The sequence below is a fragment of the Bufo bufo genome, chromosome 1 (assembly GCF_905171765.1).
Source record: "Bufo bufo chromosome 1, aBufBuf1.1, whole genome shotgun sequence".
Lineage (NCBI taxonomy): Eukaryota > Metazoa > Chordata > Amphibia > Anura > Bufonidae > Bufo > Bufo bufo.
Genome location: NC_053389.1, coordinates 121,406,303 through 121,428,001, shown reverse-complemented (window position 1 = coordinate 121,428,001; position 21,699 = coordinate 121,406,303). Strand labels below are relative to the sequence as shown.

At 47.9% G+C, this 21,699-nt stretch overlaps 1 protein-coding gene across 1 annotated transcript in view; it reads left to right on the top strand.

The window, feature by feature from the left end:
- Positions 1 to 21,699, top strand: part of LOC120998351 (arylacetamide deacetylase-like 4) — a 46,973-nt gene that overhangs the window by 6,436 nt on the left and 18,838 nt on the right. The window lies entirely within an intron of this gene.

Below are 21,699 nucleotides of genomic sequence, written 5' to 3'. Positions count from 1 at the left end.
TCACGTAACACCCCCCCCCATAACATGCCCCTAAACCCCAACCACCTTACCACCGACCACCTCCTCTGACAACCCCAACTGTCGACCCTGCTTTCTGACGTCTGCCTTAAGCGCTCCCCACCATACAAAGGAGTGGCCCAGGATCCAAACGAGAGCCGTCGAGGAACCTGAAACAACAAAAAAACACATTAAGCATCTTGCCCCACTAACCCCACTCACACCAAACGATCCAACCTGATCTAAACCTGACAGATTCCCATCTCCCTATCCTCATAATCTGCTCATCACTCAGCCCCAACCTACCTGCTTCAGTCGCAGCCCGATCCTAAAGGAATGCCCCGAATACCCCGCAGAATCCACCCCCAAAGCTGTCAGACATTTCTTTAACACCGCCACCAATTGGTATCTTGATAAAAACGATCCGTCCTCATGCCTGAGCAAGGGGCCTTCCACAAAACTAGCACACCTCTTAAAGTCCACCAGGGTGGCAACCGGACACAACATGCACCCAGGTACCTCAAACAAAGTAACCCTACAACCCCTGCCTTCCATATCCGTCTTGGACCCCCGCAATCGGATCACCAACCTGTCCCAACCCAAATTTACGTCCTCCACAGACACCTCCCGAACACCAAACACTCCTGCCTACCAATTCGCCCACACGAAAAGCACCAAAAAACGCTAACGAGAAGGCCAACTTAAACAAACACCGCTCCCATAATGAAGAACATACCAAGTCCACCTGCCTTCCAATGCCCAAAAGTAACTGAAACGATATTGGCTTCCTGCCGTCCTGATACCACCTACCCCGCCTCCAACCCCTCAAAACCCGCTTAACCAAAAAGGTCTTAGACACATCCTCTAAACCCCTGAACTGAAACCCAAAAGCCAATCCTGCCATGCACCTGTTAACCTGCGCAACCGACCACCCCTCCTCCTTCATTTGCCCCAAAAACAACAACAAAGGAACCTCTCCCCCATCAACCCCCACCCCTAATCCTGCACACCAACGCTCCCAACCAGCCCAAGCCTTCCCATAAGCCGCCCATGTCCCGTCACTCAGAGATGCCCTAAACAGTCCCGCTACAGTACCTCCAAGATTTCCCACATTGACGCCGGACAAACCAAACCTTCCTGGTCCACCTCCGGTGCCAACTGCCGGAACCGCTCCCACTGCAAACGAGAAAGAGCATCAGCAATTGAATTAGACACCCCCGGGACATGACACGCCACCACCCACACATTAATAGACAGACACTGTAACACCATATGCTGCAACAACCGCACTACAGGGGGGGAGGAAGCGGTCAATGAATTGATTGCTTGCACCACCCCTAAGTTGTCACAATGAAAACGTATTTTCCTATCCCGAAACTCATCACCCCACAACACCACCGCTAACACTATCGGGAAAAGCTCCAATAACGCCAAGTTCCGCACCCATCCCTTACTTACCCATGACTCAGGCCACCTGCCCGCACACCAATGCCCCTGACAATACACCCCAAAACCCACCCCCCCTGCGGCGTCCGAAAATAGCTCAAAATCTAAATTATCAACCACCTCCGGCAGGACCAATGCCCTGCCATTAAAATGTTGTAAAAACCCGTCCCACACCTCCAAATCCGTCTTCAACTCCTTCCCTAACCTAATAAAATGGTGCGGAGCCTTCACACCCGCCATTGCCGCCGCCAACCGTCTACAAAAAATTCTGCCCATCGGCATAATGCGACAGGCGAAGTTCAACTTCCCCAACAGCGATTGAAGATCCTTCAACCGTATCTTCTTTGCCCTCCCCGCCCTTTCCACAGCTACCCGCAAATCCCGTACCTCCTCATCAGGGAGTCTACATTCCATCTTAACCGTATCAATAATGATCCCCAAAAAACTCAGTTCAGTCGTAGGACCAACCGTTTTATCCTCCGCTAACGGAACCCCAAACGATGAAACAATTGCCTGTAACGAACCCAACAGTAACGCACACACCCGCGAATTTGCCGGACCCAGACACAAAAAATCATCTAAATAGTGGATGATGGACGAACAACCCGCCACATCCACCACCACCCATTCCAAAAACATGCTAAACCTTTCAAAATACGCGCAAGATACCGAACAACCCATAGGTAAACAGCGGTCCACGAAAAACTTCCCTTCCCAACAACATCCCAACAAATGCAGGCTATCTGGACTAACCGGCATAAGGCGAAACGCTGCCTCAATGTCCGTTTTAGCCAATAGCGTCCCAGGACCCAACTTCCGCATCCAGCCCACAGCCGCATCAAACGACGTATAAACCACCGAACAAATGTCGGGGTCAATACCATCATTGACCGACGCCCCTTTCGGAAAGGAAAGATGGTGTATCAGTCGAAATTTATTCGGCTCCTTTTTAGGTACTACCCCCAATGGCGAAACCCTTAAATTCGCTAACGGAGGTGCATGAAATGGCCTGTCCATCCTACCTAACCGAACCTCACCTGTCAATTTATCCGCCACAACTTGGGCATGTTCAAGCGCCGAACGCAAATTCTTACCCCCCCAAACTGCCAGCAAAGGATCCGACGGAATTATAAACCCAACTGTAAACCCAACCCGCAACCATTCCGCCACTTCCTGGTTAGGGTACCTATCTAAGAACATCCTTTCCACCTGCACCGGCGTCCGACCCTTTTCCAGCACCCTCCGCTCCCCCTCTGTGCTTAGCACCCTTAAAACACCTGTTTGCTCCGTGATTCCCCCCGTAACTGGCACATTCATGCTCGAATCTGCACTTTGTGCCGAACTTACAAACCTCGTTAAACAGGAAGCACTGTCCCTTTGTGGACGCGGCCGCCAAGGTAAACTGCCCAGCCCCCCCTGCCTCCCCCGAAAGGGCTGCCCTTGTCTCCCCGGCGCCGTCACCCTCATCCATAAATCGATATCCTTATGGTCCCACCGCATATTTGGGCGGACCGCTTTCCTCTGCCTAAACTGCTCGTCATACCGTAACCAACCAACACCCCCATACACGCGGTAAGCCTCCCCTATCGCATCCATGTAACAGAACAACGCCGAGCAGCACTCCGGATTCTTCTCCCCTATCACGCTCGCCAAGATTGCAAACGCTTGCAACCAATTCCCAAAAGTACGCGGTATCAATCTGTACTGCCGTTTCTCATCCTCATCTTTCCTCTTCTCGTCCTTCCGCTCCCTATCCAGATTAAACCGCTCCAGCGGGAGGAGCGAAAAAATCTCCACGTATTCCCCTTCCCAAATCCTATCCTGCACCTCTTGTCTCAAATGCGCCCCTAATGGTGCTTCAAAACACACATATACTTCCCCTTGAGCCGCATCACCCACCTTCTCCCCCAACTGCTTCACCCCCCGCCTGCGTCTGCACAGAAACCGACCCAACATCCCGCGTCGCCACATCGCCAATTCCTCCAACGCTCCCCGCCCCGACCCCCCCTGCCTGCAATGGGGCCCTACCCGCACTCCGCAACCAACCCCGCCAGACTACCCAAAAACTGTCTTAAGCCACCAGTTAACTCCCCATGACAACCCCCCAGCCCGCTCCCCCCTTGGGCACTAAACAGAGAATTAAGGGATCCCCATGGGTTGTCACCTTGCTGCCAGGGCGCTGTGAACCCTGCAGCGGAACTTCCTGCATCCTGTCATCCCTCTGGACCACCACGCTCCGTCTTGGGACTTGACTGGCACTGGTACTCTGCACCCCAGCAGGCTCCATGCTGGGTGCACTCCTCTCCTCACTTCTGGCCACCAGGGGGCGCTGGAGAGACGCAGATCTTCCCAGCACATCTTCCTCCTGGGGCCTGCGCTCCCCACCATCTTGCTGCTGCGCAGCCCCGTGTGCCTCATGGCTCCTGTCACTCTCGCGCTGAGCAGGCCTCCCATCCTCCATAGAAGGAAAGGATCCCGCCGTTCCCACTCCCGATCCACCGCTGTTTGCTGGAGAGGGCAGAGGGAGGGTCCTCCTACCCTGCGCTGGGTTCCGCCTGTTAATAGGATTACTCCCACGACGGGAGGACGGGGATGAAGGCTGCCCTGCAGTCCCACGAGGTGGAGGGTCCCTGGAGGGGCTCCTGAGACGGCGCCGAACCCGGGGGGTCTCAGTGGGACTTAGGCGCGCCGGCGGCCGTACCCGCCGCGTCCGTCTTCTTTCAGGCGGCGACCTGACAGCACTCACCGCCTCCCCCCTCAACATGCCATCCATCTGGGAGCTCAACCACCCGCTCCGCCGCTGCCTCCCGCAACCTGGACATGCTGTCTTCAATGGTAAGTGCCTGCGACATCTTACCAGTTTTTATTTCTCACAAAATGGCACCCCTCACCTTGCAACGCCCCCCTTCCCAGCATCAATTTCAAATCCCTTAACCTCCTAGACCCTCACAGCCAAACCTAATCATGCTGGCCTACTCTTAGCTGCACCCTAGTCCGGCCATACTGGAGTGTTATATACCAATAATATACTTTATATATAGTGCTTTTGGGTAGTGCAGTATTTGTTTGCGGTTTTTCTGCGTTACCGCAGCTACAGATAGTGACAAACGCTATTGGAACAAATAATCTCTACTAGTGTGATATACCAGTTGTCCCCCCAAAAAAACCTGATTGAAGCAGGGGTGTGATATACCTTCTGCCACAAATACTGCTCTTCTATAGGGACTTTTGTCACAGAGTCAGGCCGAATGCACACGATCCCGGCCTGGCATCCTGCTGAGAGCAGGTGCGCACGGCGTCATTGGTTGCTATGACGCCGTGCGCTTCGTGCCGCCGCTGCAGTACAGTAATACAATTGTATACAGTAGATCATACAAGTGTATTACTGTACTGCAGCGGCGGCACGAAGCTCACGACATCATAGCAACCGATGACGCCGTGCGCTCCTGCTCTCAGCAGGATTCCAGGCCGGGATACCACGGACCGCTCACGTCCGTGTTCCACGGTCGTGTGCATTCGGCCTCATTTTGATAATGACAGGCAGAGGATGAGGCAGGCCATTCCGCAGGGGTGGTAGGGGTCGGGCAGGTGCACCAGGCCGGAGCCTAAGTGGGAAGTTGCAGAAGGTGATTGCGATTACGTCAAAGGATGTGTTGCACATATGCTGAAAGTATGGTTAATAATTCCAATGTGCGAAGTGAGCGGGCTGGGTGAAACCAAAAGTGTTTTTATTGAACATTTTCTGCAGACAAAATTACATGACCTTGAGTATAAGAGGCAGGATGGTAACAGTCTATCCTGTCCCCTAGGAACTAGAGATCTGTATTTTAAAGTTCCTATGTTATTAGGAACTGCGCTTATATTCAGGCTTTAAACAATCTGATGCCATTTACTGGTTATTTAAAGAAATGTTGTGAATTTGTCTTTTCTAATTATTCCAGCCAGTCTCCTGTGATTGTTGAAGCTGGAAAGGTTATCTATATTAGTTTATTTTTATGGGGTGCCTAGTTTTTGACATACCTTACACTCTTTCCCACAAAATTTGATGTCGTCCCTGACATACGCAGACTTTAGTATGAGAACCTGATCTCTTACTCATCTTCCAATAACCATAGGAAGCCAAGGTTAATTTGTAAAACAATTACTTGAGGAACTGTCCTCCCTGTGACATCTACTCCCAGTTATGTCACAGTTTCCCACTCGGCCCACAGTGCTATGAAGCCTGGGGGAATATGAGTTGCCTTTAGCCAACTGGTAAGAAACCCCTTTAGCACAGGTTTGTGTACGTTATTGTGAAAACAAGAGTTGATGGAGAACTTGGGGACATCTTATTACTTCTGTCCCCCCTTTTTTTTTCCTACCTAGTTTTATTATTTAAAGCTATTTTACCTGGAGTGTCTGCAGTAAGAGTGCAATAAATTTCCCTTTTTGTTAACCATAGAACATAACATTTAATATTTTCAACATAAGCAAACATTAGGAAACCATTGCATTATAGGCATGGATACGGTTACCAATTTTTAAAGTCCTCAGCAAAACAATCTGGGCTTGGGTACCAACTGGGGTAAATCTGTGGTGTATGAACACAGTCTATGACCTGTACTGCTGCATTCCTGGCAACACTACTGGGTTGACCCAAAGTGTCATAAGACAATTTTTGTCTGTCTCCTGTTCCTGCTGGGTTGTATTCTGCGTAGCGGTAAGGCATCCGAAGCGTCCTCAAACTCGCCTTCATCGCTGTCAACTGTCTCTGTTGAGTTTTCTGGTGAAGAGTTTTCTTCTTCTGTGTTTCCTGATGAACAGGTAGTGCTTTCAGGTTGACTTGCAGGCTCTTCCTCAGTAGTTTCCACTGTAGTTTCCTCTGGAGCTTCCTCTGTACTTTCCTCACTCGTTTCCAACTGGCAAGGATAGAACTCTGCTGCTTCAGGATTCAGTTCTATATTTTCCCTTGTGTGCTCTCTTTGGGTTACAGGGATGAACGATCTCCATTGTTCTTGTTTAAGATCCGATTCGTCTTCTGATGTTCCCTCAGATGTCTGTGTCGCTGGTTGAGGAATCCTTGAAACTTGGCCCCGTCTTCTAGTACTGGGTCTGTTAGGTATCTGCTGACCTTGGTCGACAGGTAAGTAATTGCAAGGCAATAACAAATTTCGGTGTAGGATTCTTGTTCGACCTTTTCCAGTTTCTGGCTTTACCTCATACACTGGGCTATCTTCACACTTTCTCCTCAGGACAACATGTACAGTGTCTTCCCAGAACGATCTCATTTTTCCTTGTCCTCCTCTTTCAGTCAGGTTTCTTACAAGGACTCTACTGCCAGGTGAGAGTTCTACTCCATGAGTTTTTCTGTCATAGTGCTCTTTTCCTCTTTGCGCAGCTTGTGTAGCTACCTTTGAAGCAACCATGGCTTCAGTCATCCTATCTGTCCACGTTTTTACATACTCAGAGTGGGGTGTCAAACATGCTGTCTATTGGTAGTCTTGGAGATCTCCCGAATAGTAGGAAAAATTGAGAATATCCCGAAGCTGCACTTTTGGTACAGTTGTATGCATGTATTACCTGAGCAAGTGAGTTCTTCCAGTCTTTCTTGGAATTTGGCGACAGAGTCCGAAGCATAGACAACAGAGTACGATTAAATCTTTCACATTTTGCTTTTCCTTCTGGGTGATATGGAGTCATGTGGGGGTTCTGAATGTGGCAGCGTTTTCTTAAGCCCAAGAAAAACTGATTTTCAAATTCTTTTCCCATGTCATGGTGAATTCTGGTAGGAAATCCGAATTTCAAGACAAAGTCACTGAATATCTTATCGGCAACAGTCTTTGCTGACTTGTTTTTGGTCGCGTAGGCCTGAGCAAACCTGGTGAAGTGGTCTATTACTACAAGTATTTACTCATAACCTCCTTTGCACATTTCCAGATGGAGGAAGTCGATGGAGACCATCTATAAGTGATAAGTGGTGATAATATTGTTCAATGGAGCTCTGGTATTATCAGGGCGTTTGTCTTTCAGGCAGGTGCACTGGTAGTTAATGTATTGCTCAGCGTCTCTCTGAATATGTGCCCAAAGGATCTTTCTCTGATCAAGTTTACAGTCCTTTCAACTCCTAGGTGTCCCATTCCTTCATGCAATTCTTTCAACACCAATGAATGATACAACTTGGGTACAGGGCCGTCTTTAATATTGATTGGACCCTGGGCAAGGATTTCCTTGGGCCCCCTGGATCCCGCCTTCCCACACCTTAGCAGGCAATCACGCCCTCCACCACAACACACACACAAAAAATAATAATAATCCACACACTTCGTAGAGTAGTAAACTTTAATAACGTAAACAAGAACTGGTTCCCAAATAAGGCTCCTTTAACATCACCGTTTCTCCTTTCCGTTCTCCGGCTCCGTTGAGGAGCAGGAGAATGGAAAGGACGGATTCTGCAGATAACTGAGACCTAACTGAGCGTAACGGAGCCTAAAGACACCATAGACTATAATGGGGTCTGTTAGGTGTCTGCTCAGAACATGATTTTTGAGCGGAGACGAAAGTCCTGCATGCACACTGATACATACAGTATGTCACTGTCATACTGCACATGAACTACTAATACTGTACATACATCATATATAGCACACACACCAAGACATTTATGCCTAACCCCATTAAAGGTAGCACACCTAAAGGGGTTAAAGGGGGTTCAGCAATTGGCATTTATCATGTAGAGAAAGTTAATACAAGGGCCTTACTAATGTATTCAGATTCTCCATATTGCTTCCTTTCCATCACATTATACACAGCACGTATCCGTGGTTTTGACCACTCTGCAATCCAGCAGCGGTGGCTGTGCCGTGCTTACACACTATAGGGAAAGGCTGGAAGTGGCATAGGCCAACACCTTTTCCTATAGTGTGCAAGCACGGCCACCGCTGCTGGCTGTCCTGAGGATTGGTTATAAACGCCTGTAGCTGGGAAACATCATAAACCTACCCATTCCCTAGTCTAGATCAATAGGCATGATGGTGGCCAGTATATAGCATTTTAACACAGTATGGAGACAGTAATATGTGGGTATTACATAGTAGCGTGCTGCATGTACCTACTATGTGGCAGTATTATGTAATGTTGGTGTTATATTATTATTAGGTGAACACTGTATGGGGTTATTGGTTATATGTGCACATTGAGAAGCAGTATTATTTATTTAGGGACTGTAAGGCCTCATGCACACGACTGTGCCGTTTTTTGCGGTCCGCAAAAAACATAAGCCGCACGTGTGCCTTCCACAATTTGCGTAACGGAACGGGCGACCCATTGTAGACATGCCTATTCTTGTCCACAAAACGGACAAGAATAGAACATGTTTAATTTTTTTGGTGGGGCCATGGAACGGAGCAACAGATGCGGACCCAAACAACGGCCGTGTGCATGAGGCCTAAGCACAATGCAGTCTCATGATTGGTCCACACCACACCCCTGCCTTGCAGCCTCACAGGAGTACAGGACCAGTATCTGCACACGTATGTATGGCATAATTGGGATGCACATCACACATGACATGACAAAGGTCTTTACCAGACACATTATTATTACCACATGTGTCACATGCCACTACTGACTGTACAGCCGTTCAGAGTTCAGACAGTTCACAGTTCCACTGCCTGCTGTGCACTCCAGCGACTTACAGATAGAGGCAGTGGCGTTGCTATGGCTGGTGTCACCCTTTGCTCAGGGGGGCCCTCATGGTGTGGTGTGGACTGGTCATTTTTTTCTAAGGAATATAGTTTAACCGTTTATGTTCAAAAGAGAAAAAAAGAGGTCACTAAGTCAGCTCCAATCAGATATCTGCACATAGACCCAGAGTCTTGGTCTATGTGCAGATATCTGATTGGAGCTGACTTCTTTTCTTCTCTTTTGCACATAAATGGTTAAACTATTCCTTAGTGAAAATGACCAGTCCAGTCCACACCATGAGGGCCCCCCCCTGAGCAAAGATTAGTAAATGTGGCAAGTGATGGCCCCAGGCCACAGTTCAGCAGCAGAGTCAGACAGAGAGAAGAACCCAACCCCTGCCCTTGTCGCCTGGGGCTCTCTATAATAATCCCCCACCAAATTTATGAATGGTCGGATCTGGTGACCTGAGTCCTGACCGGTTTCTTCAAATATAAAATAAAGTCAATATATACAGTATATATATATATATATAATGCCTATGCGCAGCGTGCCACTGCTTTTTGCTTACCTCCTCCTCAGTCTTGTCCTCCCCTCCTGGCGCGGCAGTGTAGTCTGTACTATTAGGTAGGTCAGGTCACTAGGTCAGGTCAGCAGGTCAGTGACTACTTGAGACTGGTCTGGACTTCTTATCTGGTAAGTGGTCACATCACGTGAGGCTGTGTGTGACTCACTCACCACCGCCAGCCAATCCCTTTAGCCTCTGGACCGGAGGCGGGGACTTAGTCCCTGCTGGTGCCTGCTCCGCCGTGGCGCTTCACCAGGCTGCGGACGGTGATGACTCACACAAGACACTCACACCCCCTTTTACCACGTGAGACGTGAGTGACGGGGGCGGGGGGCCGAAGTGCTTCGCCTTCGGCGGTCGGCGCTGTAAGTTCAAGTTGTCTAGACGTCACATCTGTGTGGGTGACTGGTGATGAGTAGACTGTCTGTGCTGCGCTTGCAGCGCTTCTGCATATTAGATTATAGAGAGACTGAGTCAGAGTCGCGAGTTGGGCCAGCCGCCAGGGCCCCCATGAGCAACTGGGCCCGGGGCAGCTGCCCCTTTTGCCCTGCGGCAAAGATGGCCCTGCTTGGGTAACACTACAGGGTGGGCCATTTATATGGATACACCTTAATAAAATGGGAATGGTTGGTGATATTAACTTCCTGTTTGTGGCACATTAGTATATGTGAGGGGGGAAACTTTTCAAGATGGGTGGTGACCATGGTGGCCATTTTGAAGTCTGCCATTTTGAATCCAACTTTTGTTTTTTCAATAGGAAGAGGGTCATGTGACACATCAAACTTATTGGGAATTTCACAAGAAAAACAATGGTGTGCTTGGTTTTAACGTAACTTTATTCTTTCATGAGTTATTTACAAGTTTCTGACCACTTATAAAATGTGTTCAATGTGCTGCCCATTGTGTTGGATTGTCAATGCAACCCTTTTCTCCCACTCTTCACACACTGATAGCAACACCGCAGGAGAAATGCTAGCACAGGCTTCCAGTATCCGTAGTTTCAGGTGCTGCACATCTCGTATCATCTGAAGGCAATCGTCTATGCTGTGAAGATACGAGATGTGCAGCACCTGAAACTACGGATACTGGAAGCCTGTGCTAGCATTTCTCCTGCGGTGTTGCTATCAGTGTGTGAAGAGTGGGAGAAGAGGGTTGCATTGACAATCCAACACAATGGGCAGCACATTAAACACATTTTATAAGTGGTCAGAAACTTGTAAATAACTCATGAAAGAATAAAGTTACGTTAAAACCAAGCACACCATTGTTTTTCTTGTGAAATTACCAATAAGTTTGATGTGTCACATGACCCTCTTCCTATTGAAAAAACAAAAGTTGGATTCAAAATGGCCGCTATGGTCACCACCCATCTTGAAAAGTTTCCCCCCTCACATATACTAATGTGCCACAAACAGGAAGTTAATATCACCAACCATTCCCATTTTATTAAGGTGTATCCATATAAATGGCCCACCCTGTAGTTGAGAACCTGAGGGTGTTTTCCGTCTCAGGATTCCATCTTCGTCGAGGTATAATTTGGTCCATTGCTTCATTAGTATGAAGAGATCAAGCTGTCCACTTTGTCGTTCCTGTTTTGATGGGTACCTATTTTGGTTTTTGTACTTCCACACTGGACCGATTACTGAGTCTTCTTTTTGTGCTGTCCTGATGGTCTCTTTAGGTATTTGAGCTACCTTCTTTTGGGTACCATCTATGGTTGATGCATTTGTGATGGATATTGGACACAGCCAAGGCATTTCTTCTTTCTGTTGTACTTGAAGTGCTTGGGTTAGGCAACTGATGACTTTGGGGTCAACTTCTTGCGAACACTGTTTCATGGACTGTTCAGGACTTGGTGGCATACGAGAGAGTACATCCGCATCCGCATTTCTCATTCCTGGACGATACTTGATAGTGACGGTAAAGTCAGCTAGTTCGGCAACCCATCGATGGCCTGTTGCGTTTAGTTTAGCAGTAGTGAGGACATAAGTTAGTGGATTGTTGTCAGTATAGACTACAAAGGATGGACAGTAGTATAGGTAGTTTCGGAATCTTTCACATATGGCCCACTTCATCGCTAGGAATTCTAGTTTTCCTGAGTGCATGTGATAGTTCTTCTCAGCAGGTGTGAGAGTCCTAGACCCATAAGCAATTACTTTTAATTTTTCTTCCTGCTCTTGGTACAACACAGCTCCTAGTCCTTCTTGCGAGGCAAGTTTGCCTTGCAAATGATAGGAAAAAAAACGGACATGGACATGCAGACGCGGATGACAATCTTGTGTTCCTCCGTGTTTTTTCACGGACCCATTGACTTGAATGGGTCCGCGAACCGTTGTCCGTGAAAAAAATAGGACAGGTCATATTTTTTTGACGGACTGGAAACACGGATCACGGATGCGGATGACAAACGGTGCATTATCCGAGTTTTCAACGGACCCATTGAAAGTCAATGGGTCCGCAGAAAATCACGGAAAATGGAACAACGGACACAGAACACAACAACGGTCGTGTGCATGAGGCCTTAACTTGACTCCATGTTTCTGGTACCGTTGCAGTACCAACCGAACATGTTCCACATGTTCTTGGAATGATTCGCTATGAACCTAGTTGTCATCTAGGTATGGCAGACAGACCTCATCCCTCAGTCCCATTAGACAAGTTACCATGCTGCGTTAAAGAGCTAAGGCCAAAGGGTATTCTGATCCACTCATACAGGCCCCAAGGTGTGATGAAGGCAGCCAGGGGTCGACTGGAGTCTTCCACAAATCTTTGATGGTAGGCTTTTCCTTGGTCTAGCACCGAAAACCATGAACTTTCTCCTAGGCTGTCCAGCATGTCTTGAATCCTAGGGATTGGATGATGGTCAGGGATGGACTTCTGGTTTAACCCCCTGTAGTCGCAACACAGTCTTAAACTACTGTCCTTCTTTCTCACGCACACAATGGGTGAAGAGTATGATGATTTTGACTCTGCAATCCATCCGCGGTTCAACAGATCCTGTAGATATTCTTTCACCTCCTGGTGTAGTGGCCTTGGCACGGACATGTAAGTTCTTCTAACCGGTGTATTGTCATTGAGGTGCAGTTTCAATTGTAGAGAAGGTATGCATCCGACATCAGAATCATCTTTAGCGAAAGCGTGGCATTCCGCCCTTAGCGTTGCTTTGACTATCCATTGATTTTCCTCCGGCAGGTGTTCTATAGGTACAGGTGGATCGCAGTGTTCTCGATGAGTAGAGCTTACTGGTGACCGACTCATGTTTAAATTGTCCACTCGACCTTCCTGCCCTGATCTGGATGACTGCAGACTATGAGTCACTGGAGGAGTGGTCACACTCACTGATTCTATTGGTTTCACCTGAGCTGGGTATGTTGTCTTAATGGGCTCAAGGCACCCAATCCTAGTCTGACTTGGTAAGATAACGTCTCGCTGGGTGGTGTTCCAAACGGGGATGGATAGTTTGGAAAACTGTCCCTTTTGGAGTGACACTAATGTCTCCCCGATATACAGTCCTTCTGGCACAGTATGAGTCTCAATAGGTATAAACAAGACCATCTGATCTTGCAAAGCTGGTTTGGCGTGACCCCTACATCTGAGATATGTCAAAGTGTTTGCTGGAATTCTTCGGCTCTTGCTACCAGTCTTAAGTGCAGTACCACCAGTTTCTTTCAGCTGGCCTGTAGTTGACTCACAAGGATTTCTGCAATTCCAAGGTTGCTCCTAGTAGGTCCACGAACCCTGCAATGATTCTCCTTCCTTTTTCAGCTGTCTCTTTGAAAAGTTCTTCTATGACATTGTACCCAATGATTGGTGTCTCTGCGACTTTCTCATCTGCTGATACCACAAGTGGCACTACTAGCTGTTTTGTGTTACTTCCCGCTGTTAGTTGAAACACTACTTCAATCCACCCGGAGTAAGGAATTTCAGTCTCATTGGCGGCTTTCCCAAAGAGGACTCCTGGCCCCAGCAATTCTTCCAAAGATCGGAGCACTGTATGTGGCAGAACCCAGCTGTCTCCAGTTCTCATTGATGATGCTCACCTGAGAGCTGGTGTCCCATAGGGCTTGGACCGTAGTATTGTCTATTTCTCAGTTCACAAGGCATCTTTTTCCAATGAGACTCAGTAACTTGCTGTTGGTACTTGCTCAGTAACGTGAGTTGGTACTTGCTCAGCCATCTGGAGGGATTTCTGGTTATAGCAGTTAAGCACTCTTTGCAAGGAGTTTGGATTTCCCCTACCATCCATGGCACTGTTTGTGTTTTTGGAGCTTGCTGGTTTGCTACCGACAAGAGTTGCACTTTGGGACATAGGGTTGGTTCTAGAACAGGTTACTGTCGGTCCCTTGACAGTAACCCTCTCCAGTTTAACTGGTTTGGTCTGGGTGTTTGGCAGTATCTTGCTCTATGTCCAGATCATCCACATTTGAAGCAATGATCGCAGGCACTTCTCTGACCGGTCCTTTTACAGGATTGACAACATCCATTGCTCGTACCCACTGTTACCTAAGGCCCTCGGAATTCACAGTCTCTTTTTGCATCTGTAGTATCAGTTTTTCCAGTTCAGAGTTGCTCTTAGACAGCGGTTGAATCGTTGGGCTACCTGCCTGTGGTGGGGACCAAGATTTTGTGTTGGCAGTCGTTGTCAGGACACTTGGTTCTTGTGGACACTGTAAGGCATTAGACTGACATTCTTTCCCTTTTGTTGAACTGCTGTGCTGAGATTTCTTTTGTTTCTGTTCTCTTTCCATCTCCATATTAGCGGCTTCATTCGTTTTATCTATGAGCAACTCATCTGGAATGGAAAGGTCATCTAAATACTGCTTTAATTGGAATTTGATGTGGCCATTTCTCAGTCTAGTATCCACTGATCTTAGAAATTTCTTCTGTATCAGCTCAGTCCCGAAATGTTCATCAGAGCCTTGCCCTTGGGAGACAAATAGCAACCGATCTTTCAATTCAATTGCTCTGAACAGGAAATTTTGCTGAGTCTCATCACTTTTCTGAGAAATATTGAGGAGTTGCTGGTACAGTTCGGAGGCATTCTCCTCCTTGTAGTGACTTTTCAAGATTCGTCTCAGTTGCACTAGAGTCAGTCCATTTTTCATTTCCAGCATACCTCTGAGGCTTAGACCAGGGCTAATAGCTTTGACCACTGCTTCAACGATCTCAGTCTCGGGATACCCTTTCTGTAGTCCCAGGTCGATTTGGTGCATTAGATTGGTGTAGGACAGCTTATCCTTCTGCTCTTTTTCTCCAATCTGGCCTGTGATCTTGAAATCTTTTCTGATTGTCACCTCTGGCAAGCTACCATGGTGTAGTCTCTGAGTAAGCGGAACTGGCTCTAGTTTTGGCTGACTGTCACTTGAGTTTTTCCTTTTGGTACTCAGCTCTTTAATCTGTTCCTCAATTATTGTGTCCGTTTCCTGGAACTTCTCCTGCATAGTGTAATACTGTTGCTTTAAGTCGGCCAGTTGCTGTCCTGGTTGGGGGTCTTTCTCACTGAAGCTTGGGACTTCCGCATTGTCCCTCCTCTTCTCTAACTCACTGATGAATCTATTTGTGGCTTGCAGAAATGGTGTCACCATCTCCTCACTTTCAGCTTCAACCAGTTCATCTATCAATCACCTCATTAATGATCCGCATAAAATGGCGCCGGCCATGTTACCCGAGACCGCAAAAGGTACAGCTTTGTTTAAGGACACCATAATGGCGTGGAAACATGTTAGAAAAATCTACAAACTTCCCATATATATCTCGGCTTATATGCCTCTGTGGACCCTCCTGGCATTCCAACAGGGCAAGTGCAATGCGCTCTTTAGGGAGTGGAAGCAGAAAGGTATTCATATTCTTGGGGATATATTAGATGATACGGGGTTGAAGCTGTTATCTTGGGGACAGTTGCAGGCTAAATTCCACATGTCTTCCAAGCAGTATCTTCGATACCTACAAGTGAGGGCTTTCTGCGAATCCCAGTCCAGAGTCTTGGGAGACGAGAAGGATATAGTCCGCTTCAATAGTTTAATGAGCTCAGCAGACGGAAATAATACACTCTCAGGGGCATATGGAAAGCTCAGGGATGTTTCTTTGGATGGAGAGGCAAAAACAGTTTTTAAAAGCTGGGAGACAACATTGGGGGATGATGGCGCCACACTTAAAATCAGAGAAGGCATGGATAAAGTCAGGAGTGCTATAGCTAGTGAATCTTGGAGAGAAATCCAATTTAAAATAATACATAAAGCAACTTATGTGTTTGATCTCTCATACACTAATGCACCAGCACACTATCTGAGGAGCTGCCCTAAGTGTGGCCTTCAGAAAGCTGATCTATTGCATGGACTTTGGGGGTGTAGTCTTTTGAGACGCTACTGGACTGACATATGTGACTTTATTAAAAACACTTGGGAGGTGGAGGTTCAGGATGCGCCATTACAGTATGTGTTTCACTTTGTCCCCAAAGATCAAGAGGCGGAGTCCTCCAATATAGTAGGCATTAAAGGGCCACATGTCATGCTTCTGGCAGCTAAGAAGTGTGTGCTCAGAAAGTGGCTGCAGCCACAATTACCCTCCCTAGAGGAGGTGATAGGTACAATGAAGGTGCTTATGTATATGGACAGATTGGACACGGAAAGGAATAAATAAAATTCCACGAAAAGATTTTTCCACAAATGGAAAGATTTTATTGAAAAGTCTCTTACACAGTATTAAATTTGAGAGGTGGTTAAGCCATTCACCGAAACTACCTGGTTCATGAAGGAAAAGATGGCTAATAGGCTAGGTAAACTAGGGGATTGATCTTTGGAGGGGATTTACCCGCAGTGCTAAACGTTACTGTTCACAGGCTACGTTGTGGGATAGGGGTTCAAGGGGAAGTTTATTTTAGTTTTTCACATAGAAAATGGATTCGCCTTTCTATTATACAGTTAAATAGATGTTGATGGTACAACCTTAACAGGCTGATTTGTGGTCTATCTGTACATACCTTCCAGATGCACCAGACTTGGTTGAGTGGCTCACTCAGCCTTCCGCTTCTGCACCCTCCTCATGCTCTCTATCTGCACCCTCTTCACTCTGTGTGCACCCCCAAAGACACCACCACCACCACCACCATATGCCCATACTCGAGTCAGAGGAATTATTTTCCCATCCATTCCAAGACCTTACCGATGCGCAGCCATTCTTGGCATTGGATCAGGAAGAGGAGGGATCAATGGGCGCCACCCAGCAGTCTGACGACAGTACCCAGATCAGCCCAAGGAGGATGATCCCTGCTGTTGCTGCCTACTCCGAGATCTCTAATGTCAGTGGTGGTGAAGGTGACGATGATGACGTGTCGATTGACGTCATGTGTGTGCCCACAAGATAGGAAGAGGAGGGGAATTCAGAGGGAGAGACGGAGCAGCAGATAAGGAGGAGAAGTTGGCAGAACCTACAGTGCACAGGAGGCAAAAAGCAGACTGCTAATGTATCTGGAACCAGACCATCCACCATGCACGGTCACATCTGGCACTCCGAGGACGCCGGCACATGGCTCTGCAGTGTGGGCTTTTTTTTAACGTGTCCGCTGCTGACAATAGTGTTGCCATCTGCAGCCTGTGCTGTCAACACAAGTTGTGGTAAGCCCAACACTCACCTTTGTCGTCGTCGCATTCACAAAAAAATATGATGAGGCCGGATAATCCTCTTGCCCAACGGCTGACCGCTGGCTTGTCGGATCTGCTAGCTCGCCAAATACTGCCATATAAACTGGTGGACTCTGAGGCCTTTAGAAAATTTGTGGTCATTGGCACACCGCAATGGAAGGCCCCCGGAAGGAGATATTTCTCCCAGAAGGGCATCCCAGAGCTATATGGCCTTGTTCAGCGGCAAGTGAATGTATCTCTGGCACACAGTGTCGGTTCCAAGATACATTTGACCACAGACACGTGGTCTAGCAAACACGGGCAGGGAAGGTACATAACTTTTACTGCCCACTGGGTGAACCTTCTTACTGCCATCAAGCATGCAACCCGTGGCACCCATGTGGATTTGGTGTTACTGCCACGGATTGCATGCAGGCCTGCCTCTCCTTCTCCTCCTCCTACTCTATCCTCCGTCTCTTCCTTGGCTGGCTCCTCGTTTTCCACTGCTACCGCCTCTTCCGCTGCGCCCCCCAAGCTCCCCAGAACCTATTCGATGTGCCAGGTGAGAAGTTGACTTGCTGTGCTGTGGCTGTTGTGCTTGGAAAGCCAAGAGCCACACCGGTCCTGCACTCCTTTCAGCTTTGTGGTCATAGGCCGATCAGTGGCTAACCCTGCTCAATTTGACAGTTGGTAAAGTGGAGTGCGACAACAGTGCCAATCTGCTGAGCGCACTGAAACAGGGCAAAATGACACACGTGCCGTGCATGGCACACGTCCTGAACTTAGTCGTGCAGCGATTTGTTGCCAAATACCCTGGGGTCCAGGACGTCTTGCGGCAGGCCAGGAAAATCTCTGGCCATTTTAGAAGATCTTACACGGCCATGACTTGCCTTGCTGACGTTCAATGGCGACACCACCTGCCCATCAGACGTTCTTTCTGGAGCGTGCATTGCATCATGTCATCGAGGAGCAGGAGCTGGAAGATGAGGAAGTCGCAATGCTGAATGAATTGTCTGTGGATGAGGGGAGGAGACAGAGGACGACATTCTCCTGGGCGATGAGCAGGAGCCAGGCCACTCCACGGCTTCCAGTTTAGTGCAAATGGGGGCCTTCATGCTCCAGTGTTTGAAGAGGGACCCCCGTATAAAAAGCATAAAGGGCAAGGACCAGTACTGGGTGGCAACGTACAAAATGGCGGACATGTTACCAGCATCACAGAGGGCTATCAGAATGCAGCACTTCCAGGCCTTGCTTCGAGAAATGCTGCATCCTACTTTTACGGGCGCTGGCAGAGAAATTTCCACTCACAGAGAAACAGTTGCAGGTACCAATCCAGAAGAGCATGCAAGAAAAGGGGTTGGTCACTTCGGATATGAGATCATTCTTGCAGCCAACCCATTGACAGCCGCCCTCCGGATCCAGCCTCAGCGAACGTCTAGACCGACAGGTGTCCGACTACATCAGGTTAACGGCCGATGTGGACGCTCTGAGAAGCGAGGAACCACGGACTACTGAGTGTGCAGGCTTGACCAGTGGCCAGAGCTGACACAATTTGCCATGGAACTCTTGACTTGCCCCTCATCGAGTGTCCTGTCCGAAAGGACGTTCAGCGCAGCAGGGGGGATCGTGACCGATAAGTGTATTCGCCTAGCTCACGACAGTGTGGACTACCTCACATTTCTAAAAAAGAATGAGGTATGGATCTCAGGGGAATTCAACACTTGTGACGACCACGTTTCATTGAATTTTCTCATGACAGCCCACAAATATCCGCCACCACCCAGAACAAATATTGGTCCCTGTCTTAGGTAAATACAGCGGCATAAAAGGCCTTTTCTGTCCGTTGAATGTTTTGGGCCTCGGAGGAATTCAACACCTGTGACTACCACATGTTTCAACTATTATCATTAGGGTTTTTTTCAAGAGGGGGTATTTCGTTAGCCATGTTTTTAATACAATTTTATATTTTTAGTTCTTTTAAACATATGTATTTGACCTGTATTTGTACTGGCCTGCAGTAAAATTTATATCCATTGACCGTGTAATCTACCTCCAGCCACATAATCATTTGATGTTTTCTGTCCGGTGAATGCCTAATATTTGGGGCCTGTACTCCCGTGGCCAAAAATAAAAATTTTCTAGGCTCCAGCAGTCCACATTTTTGACAGTTTCCCTTTAAGATGCATAAAAATGGCCCCTGATTAAAATACACATTTTTGGGGGGAATTTTTGCCATTGATCCCCCTCTGGTATGTCACTGTCCATGTTGTGGGACTATTTGTCCACTTCTTGTATTTGGTGGCTGCAATAATGACCTGAAGGTTTTTCAGGTTCGCCTGCCATTAAAGTGAATGGGGCCCGCCGCGAACTTGCGGTTCGCGAACATTTGATCATGTTCGCGAAACGTCCCGGCCGATGTTCATCTATTACTGCAAGTAGATATTGATTAGCACCTTTTCCGGTAGGCTGTTCCGGTGGGTGAATAGCTTGCCGGATCCGTGCTGCCGCTAGTGCATGCGTGCAGCTGGAAGTCTGCTCCGGCCCCATTCACTATAATGGGGGCAGGCCAAACATGCCGAGAGGCAGCCGGAATAAAACTACGACATGTTGTAGTTTTATTCCGGCCGCCTCTCGGCATGTTTGCCGTGCTGTGGCTGGACCTCTGGTCCGCCCCCATTATAGTGAATGGGGCCGGAGTGGACTTCCGGCGACACACGTGCATTAGTGGCAACACAGATCCGGCAGGCTGTTCACCCAGCGGAAGAGCCTGCCGGAGAAGGCTGCTGCTGATGTGAAAGTAGCCAAATAGTATAATTCCATAATAATATAAGATATTGTATTATTCCAAGTCAGGATGCTGAATAGGCAACAAATCAGACGATGCCAGTCAGCTTGGAAACCATATTAATAGAAATAACATAAGAAGGAAAAAAGGGGGGGGGGGAACAGGAGGGGAAACAAGTAATCAAAGAGCGCACAGACGGTCCTATAAAGACCACTAATTAGAAATGTCCAGTCCTGTTGTTGAGAAACTAAAGGCGAATTGTTGGGGTCAGGTACTAGTTTGTGTACTGGAAACAGGTATACAACTGTGTCCTGGTTCGGGAGGGTAGAATCTCAATAAAGGATTCCCATCCATCCGGAATAGGTGGGCAAGTTTTTGTAAGAATAGCCAAAAGGGTGGGGCCTGGGGTCAAAGCCATTCCTGAAAGGTGATCTTACGAGCCACACTGGAGAGAATAAATAATAGTTTTGTTTGCCTTTGGAGTTCACAGGTAAATATGGAGGCCAGGTGACCAAATATCGCCCAGGAAGGTGTGAGGTGACAAAGTTGACTAAATGAGTGAGAGCCAAAAATTCAACCCTCTTCCAGAATTGTTTTATTAAGGATATTGTCAAAAGCAATGGTACAGATCTGCATTCAGTTGTGCGCATTTGGAACAGGAAGAGGCTGGGATTTTCCCCATGAGGAAATTCTGTAACGGCGAAACATATGCTCTGTGTGTAATTTTAAGTGCCATGTCCCAGTAAGAAGTTGAGGTTCTAGAATAGTACAGTGTGTCGGTGATGTCACTAAGTGATAGGTCTGGGAAAATGCTAACCTTTACAGTTGTTTCCAGGCGTAAATGTTAGTATATTTGCTGGAGCTGGGTCCTGGCCCCGACACGACCCCAGACACCCCCCGTCCCTCCCAACTGTTAAACACGGTATCATTATGTATCATAAACAACTTCTCCTAGATGTCTCTGCTATAAAGAGTCAGGTGGTCCAGATTCCAGAGGCGGGATGGGGGTCCCCATCTTATTACAGGGGTGATACAATTATATGGACTACCACCCAACAAATATTTCCAAACTCAATGTGGGAAGGTCTACCCCTTTTTTTTTATTTGCCACTGACCCATGTGAGGGGTGCAGTGCCCTTCACCTACTCAATCTCGTGCTACAATAGGCTAATCCCCACAAACCATGGCATCTGATGCTGTATCTAACCTCGGCATCATATCGGAAAAGGCACAAGAACTACTCTTTACTTAAGGCAATATACACATTTAACTAGTATACATAATGGAACATATGCAAAACATATATATAGTATTCTCACTGTTAGGCCTCATGCACACGGCCGTTGGGCGGCCGTGGCCGTATTGCAGCCCGCAAACGGCGGGTCGGCTCCACGGCTGCCGGCCGTGTGCACCCTGCATCACGGATGCGGACCCATTCACTTGAATGGGTCCACAATTCCGGAGATGTGGAACGGAGTCACAGAACGGAACACCGGAAGCACTACAGAGTGCTTCCGTGGTGTTTCTTTCCGTTGTTCCGCACCGCAAAAAAATATGACATGTCATTTTTTTGCGGTGCGGATTGACCACGGACCCATTCAAGTTGAATGGGTCCGGCCCACTGC